The sequence below is a fragment of the Chelon labrosus genome (assembly GCF_963514085.1).
Source record: "Chelon labrosus genome assembly, chromosome: 9".
NCBI classification, from domain to species: Eukaryota; Metazoa; Chordata; class Actinopteri; order Mugiliformes; family Mugilidae; genus Chelon; species Chelon labrosus.
Genome location: NC_140359.1, coordinates 17,603,509 through 17,610,790, shown reverse-complemented (window position 1 = coordinate 17,610,790; position 7,282 = coordinate 17,603,509).

Here is a 7,282-nt window from a genome sequence, read left to right as displayed (position 1 = left end):
TTTTTTGCCTACTCCTGCCTCATCACCCGGTGTTCAGCGTTTGGGTCCTACCTCACCCTGAAAACCATGACAGAAGGGGGTGTATTGCAACCAGAGATACAATTTTAAATGCATGATAACAACTTGTTTCCGTGTCCCAAATAAGTGAATGCCCGTGTAAATTTGTTCAGCTTATTGGAAGTACATTTTGGAGCCTGAACGAAGAGAAGATTAGTTGAGATTATTGCGTCTGAGTCCCATGAATTCTGTTTAATCTGAGCACAAAGATAAATGTGCTGTCTGTGCAAACTCTCTGACATAAACGTTGGCTGACGTCTCACTCGTGTCGATTATGCCTGGCTGTTGTTTGGCAAGAAATCTTGTCACGTGTGTTTTTCAGTATAAGTAAAATAAATAACAATGAGTTGATTATTAGGCTTTACATGCAGTCATCTATTTGAACTTTGGTAAAGCCAGGTAAAAACAGTTTTCAGTCTTTATGTTAAATTTAGCTTATCTTTTTCTGCACAGAGACAGGAGTTTGCAAAGGAAGCTTTTTTTTTTTTAAACTACCTTACCAGATCAGCTTTATTTTTTTAGTCAGCTGTTGTCATAATATCTGTGTCATTTATTCAGACTTTAAATGAGAAATATTTTTTCACACCGCAGTCTGCAAGTCAGCGTTATTGTGTGTGTGCTGTGACTTGAGTGTTGCCCAATCCTGTTGTCATGGAAAATGCTGGAACATTTTGTTTTACAATAACAGGATGTTCTGGACATTTTGATGAGGTTTTCATCAAGTTTGCCGACAGATTCTGTGTTGCCTTAATTTGCAGCACACTGTATATGCACGTTTCACTAAATATCCTCAATAACTGATGTTTTTTATATGATATTCAAGTGGCCAGCCTTGAACTGAATGAATGAACCCTGCTCTTGGTAGCCCTATTGTGAGGTTAATGTATAGTATTCGATGTTTAGTGTTTTGGCTCCTGAGAGTCTTTGCTCTTAACATTCCAAAGAGACTCGAAGCTCATTTGAGTCAGGAATTCACCCCTCATCCATCTCTGCCTTTTGCATCGATAACAACTCTCAGTTGCAGTGGTGGGCCGTCTGCCTCAATCCTTAAATTGCCTCCTAAATCGTGGGGGAATGTCACACAACTTCTTTGCCGATGGGATTGGAAGATACCTATTACCTTGACGCGTGGCTCAACAGTCACTCAATGAATCTCTGGGGTCACACAGGAGGTCACATGCCCTTTAATGGATTAGAGATGATTTGACTGACAGCTAAGAGAGAGAGAAGACGAAGCGTTAGCAGAAGTTATGTCTCCCCATTGTTTTAAGAAAAACACCGGAGGAAACCATAATTAGCCTCTGCAGAAGCAGCGATGTTAAATCTAAAGAGCGTACAGTAAGAGCGTTAAGACTTTGTAAAGTAGTTTTTGATTGATAGGTCGGGTCAGGGATGCTCTGGTCTTAAACAAGCCTGTCTGTTACCTGTCACATTGAATTCCCAGCAGCCTCCTCCTTGTTGCTGCTGAACTCTCGTCCCGTTTAAGAATCCCTCATCATCAGTCTCCTCGTTGCAGATTTCCTCTAGAACCAGAAGCAAGTACGTGCACACACAGATGAGGGGCAGTGTAAAGTCTGAAAATGTTTATAGTTTGCACTTAATTATAGTAAAGGGTGGTGTCCCTAAATTGAACTAGAGAATATGCAAGCAAATAAAGAAGGTAAGATCCTTACAGTATGTATGTGTGCAAAAACACCAGCAGCACAAGTTAATACAAACTCCATGCATCTTAGTTTTAATGGTCTGAATAAGTGATTAATATATTATCATGTTTGATATTATTATGGCATGGTGCTATTTTTATATTACTGTTAACAGTTTCTGGTGCATACCTAACTCTAGCGGTTTAGGCTTCTACGTCATTTTGACGCCATAACTACAGCAACAGCTCAGAGTATACGTAGACCCTAGCGCCGTAGCTGACGTGCACCTCTCCAGAAATGTAACTACACGCCGCAGCAATGCAGACTGCAAGAGCTGTGATTGGTCCTCTTAGTAGTACCGTGTTTCTGCTTTAGTATTTCCGGCTGTTTCTCCATCCCCACGATTTTTGAATTGATTGTTTTGGATCAATAAAGATGCAACACATCGAGGAAAGGTTAACTGAGGAGTTTCAGAGATACAAACATCGCCACTGTTGAAAGTTAAGCAGGAAGTAGAAACACAAATTAGCCCAAGTGGCAAAAAAAACAACGCCAACTAGCGCTGGTTGCAGAGCGAGCCCCAACAAACAACCTGGCCCACAACTGTTCCTGGTCAACTTACCACCACCACCTTAATGCAGCTCACATTCACTGTATTTTTCCAGAATACATTTAAAGATAATAATAATGTGATTATCACACAAATGAAAGGAAATAAATGAAATGTCTTCTTAGATGTTCAGCTAAATGAATGAACAAACTGTCTGTGGCTGCACAGTTTTAGTTTGTGCCACATATCCATAATTTAGGGTGTTGCCACACAGGTCTAGTCTCATGCTGCGAGCTGTGTGCTTCAGCTTCAGCTGCCCACATCAGCTCCACTCACACTCTCACCTCTTTGCATATTTTTTAATTAGCCGGGAGTTAGGAGTCAGACACTGCCACAATGGAGATGGCCGGTGCCACGTACTTTGGGCTTCAAAACAGGCTGAGGTCACAGAGTTCATCCTTCTCTATATGCAGGCAAAGGCTTTGCCCCAGGTCGTTGTTTGGATCAGGAATGAAACTGGGGTTGTTTTTTCTTTTTTCTTTTTTTTTTTAACCACCTTATTTGCCACATTATTACACAAAGAGGAATCCTCCTCGGAAAACCTCCTAGGACAAGCAACACAAAGGACACAAAGGAAGATTAGGTTACGTGTTTAAGAGCAGCATGCAGTGGCTTCCTTGAGCTTTTTTGTTTTTTGGTACTTGCTCTCACGCCTATATGACACTGAAGCTGGAGAACTACATACTTTAAACTACACATTCATACAGACAATTGGCCCTGTTGTAAAGCTCATTGTTCACTTACTTATACGCATATTTCTCAAGGATTCAACTGCAGGGACTCAGACCATATAGAATCTATGTGTTATTCACATATCGTATTGTTTATTAGTGCCATCAGTTTAGAAATTGCTTAACCCCTTCAAGTGTCTGACAAAGGTGCTTTTCCAATAATTTCTGCTGCACATGGTCTGTCCCAGACTTGTTTCAATATCCGCATTGACTTCTAAAATAGTACTGAACAGCTTTTTCTGCGAGGCTATTTGTCCACCGCGCAGCTGCTCTGACACATCCTGCAGATGTGGGTAACCGTGGACTCTAGTCTTCAAAACGCTTCCACCGTTCACATCCCCACACTGCCATTACTATTCATGCGGGCATTTGTGTACAATTGATCCTCCAGACAGAGCCAGGATATAAGGCAGCCTTCATGCATATGAGAATCTGTAGTTAAAAGACATTGTTTTCGTTTTCAGCCCGTTTCCATATATAGTTGTGCTTTCAGTGTTTGTAGTGTGTTTTGTGACTCTTTAAACTTGTCAGACTTGTGAAGTGTTTTTCTTCGGTGAATGTGGTTTGTCTAGCTGCATTAGCATATTCAGCTGCAGTGCTCTCTGGCCAACATGGTAAAGAAGTATGCGGGAATAGAGAGCGGTATGCAGAGAGACTCTCATCATATAGTAGACGTACTTTAACTTGCATATTAACTACACTCCTGAGACGGAGCGTGTGCCAGTCTGTCTGCGCGATTCTCTCTCTGCATCTATCATCACCGCTCACTCTCCGTCCCACCATTACTACCATGTGCTGTCTCTACCCTGGCGTCCCATGAACTTAACATGCTTTATGCCTGTCTGTGTGTGTGTGTGTGTGTGTGTGTGTGTTTTAATGCGAGCACGTGCGCTGTGTGTGTAGCGAAGCTGAAGGTTGTGGCTGTTGACCTTGCTGGCGGCCGTCCATCGACATCCCCGAGTCGCCTTGGTCTGGGGGCCTGACTGGACGCTGACACAGGACTATCACAGTCTCTGTCTTCCTTTTCTCTCACAATCCGTCTCTCTCTCTTCCTGACAGAAAGCTGACACAAGAGTGTAGGGCTGTCTACTGTCTCTCTCTTTCTCAGCACCTTTTTTTTCCCAACCTCTTGCCAAAAACTTTGTATCTCTCATTTTATTCTCTTTCCTTTTTCCCTTTCCAGTCTGTTTGTCTCTTGCCTTGTTGTACCGCTGTAGGTCGACGTAAAAACACTACAGAGTAAAATGGGGGCATTGTGCAATGTATGCATGCAATGTAACTTCAGTGTATGTATAAACATCACTAAATGATCAGGATCTGTTCATAATTAATATACAGCCTTGCAGCTTCGGCATTCTTCCTGCGCAGAGAGATAACATTTGTGCTGGGGAGCTTGGGGTTATTTGGTGTAGATGTTTCCACAGCATGCGTGTGTGTGTGTGTTTGTCCATCGAATATCTCCCGAGTTCTGCCTGTGGAGCACTATATGCTTCCGGTTTCTTGCTTCGTCGGCCAAAGTTAACCTGATACGCCCTGGAGAGGGCTGTGGAGGCGGCGATGGGGGACACGGAGGAAGAGAGGCGAAAGGGTGAGAAGTAAAAAAAAAAAAAAAAAAAAGACGGGGGATAAATCAGCGTTTGGGTTTTAAGTAAATAAATGTTTTAACCTGATCCAGAGGAAGTCATTAAATCAGCCCAAGTGAAAATCTCTGACTCCACCACGAGAAAAGATGGTCTGCTCCTGTGTCAGAGGTAAATTATACAGACATTATAGCCGCTTAGATTTTGTGTCATGGGGAGGGGGGTCTCAGCCACTGTCTCTCTGCCCAACCGCTGAGGACACAATGCTGTTCGTTATTCAATTCTTTTTAATTGGTTTCAAGTCCGCCTCATTTGCATATGCATACCAGGAGGGCATCTTATTGGAGGAGAGGTGGGAATGGAAATGGTTTGAAAAGCACCCAGAGAGAGGGAGAGAGAGAGAGAGGAAGAGTGTTGTATAAAAGGAGGCTAAAAGGAGGAATGAATGAACAAACAAGTGAATAACAGACGGGATGTGAGTAAGTGCTTCTAGAAAAATCACTCTCTCTGGTTACCAAGGCAACGAGAGGTGCAAGTTGGCTCTGCTCCCTACGTAACCAATTATGTCTGTGTGTGTGTGTGTGTGTGTGTGTGTGTGTGTGTGTGTGCGTGTCTATCTACTATCTAGGACCATTGATATGCAAAAGAGAAAGCGGGTCCGTGTGAGCTTCTGTGGAAATGTTTGCAGGGTGTTTGATTTTTAACGTGCCGTGTTTGCGTCTGTGCATATCTGTGTCAAGCTGTCTCCCGTCAATTTATCACCCGCCGCAGATTTCTGCTGGCCCCGCGCTCGCACACACGCACGGGCGAACAAAAGCCGCCGCATTTGGACCGTTGTGTCGGTAGGCTGTTTACAAAAAGCGGCACACAAGGCTTGTGGCTTTCAGAGTCACGAGTGTCTCCCCCTACTGTGAGGTACAGTGTATGACAGCGTGACTCCTTGGAGTTGAATGGCTTCTGGCTCAATCCAACTAGACAAACAGAAAGGACTAAAAGACTAAAATTACACCAAGAACATGTTTTTTTTTTAATGTTATTATTATTTCTTTATGCAGCTTGAGGGTTTTCACATGTCTATTTATCTCTGTTCTCTGTTTACACTGGCTCTCTATTATGTGGGAGATGTGTTTTTCTGACCTTTTTAAAATCCATGAGATGTGTTTGGGGAGAGTTAGAAGCCACAGAGGTCGGGGCCCATGTTCGACCTCTTGCAGACGACGAACAAAAAAGAAAAATCTCAATGGTTTTAAATATTCGAGTCGTGTAAAGTGGAGCCTATCACAATTATGGACAAGAACAAAATTGGCTGGACCGTAGACATTGAAAGTTCAAACTCAGAGAGACTTTCACAAATTAGGCTATCACAAATTATCAATAATTCATTTTATTGTTTGAATTCGCTCGCACACTCTCCTGAAAGAATGCAGAGAAGGACGTGAAGCTGGGCGAGCTGAAGTTGATTGAAGCATCTGAGCAATTCCTTAAACTTGTAATGACAATAAAGTTATTATCATTACAAGGAGAAACCTTGGATGGGGAAAATGACTGTGGTTGGTGAAGGGCTGAAACACTACTGATGAGTTTGAAGGTAGTAGCTTCAGAGCTGAGTGGCAACATTTTTAAACATTAAACCACCTTCAAAAGCATTTCCTGCGACCATAATGTGTACAGCTTATATAATTTATACAGCTTAACCCTTTGCTGAGGACTTCTGATGCTGAATTACAATGACATCAACCACACACACACACACACACACGGTTCCTGTCCTTGTGTGCTGCTGTGACATGCAGCCTATACACACACGTCTTTGTCAGGCCCTTCTTTGTGGACTTGTACCTTTTCAGGGGAGCCATCCTGTCCCTCAGTGGGACCACCAGTGAGTTAGAGGAGCTGCCAAGTCGGACTCTGGCACTAATTGGCTACACTATTAGCGGCCCACAGAGCCACACTTTGACTACAGGAATAAGCTCGTCACTGTGAAGATGGAAGTTGGGCACGGTGCCTGCGGGAATGCATGAGACAGAGGCAGAGAGATTAGTAATCAGGGGTCTCTGATGAACATGAGAAACCTGCGGAAGCAGTTCAAATATCTCCACCCTGCAAGACTCTCCCTCTCTCGCTCTCTCTCTCTCACACACACACATCCATCCCTGCATCCTTTGACCAGCACAGTTAATTGGTTGGAGGGTGATGGTGTTTGTGGGGGTGGTTGGAGGGAATAGGGGGGTCTTTTGTCCGATGCACTTCAGCTGCTCTGATTGACAGCAGGGACAGGAAGTGAGGGCGTGGGGCTTAGAGAGGAAAAGAGCTTTTCTCTCTACGCTGCCTTCCTCAGATTAACATTCTCCTCCACCTCTCTAAATTCCTCTCGTCCTCCTTTCTGCTTTCACTCTCCCTCTCTCTCTCTCTCTCTCTCTCTCTCCCCTTTCTCTGCCATGACTTTCCTCCCTCCTCATCTTTCTCTCCACTTACATCCATTTACATTCAGCATTGTGCGCTACTTATTTTCAGGACATTTTCACTGGCTTTTTGTTACCTCCTTTTCGCCTTGTTTATTTCCTCAGATGCAAGATTATGTTACTTGGGGCACTTAAGCAGCGGAGGTACATGGCTAAACAGATGCTTATACAAGTGTGCCACTGGCATACAGTGATTGAG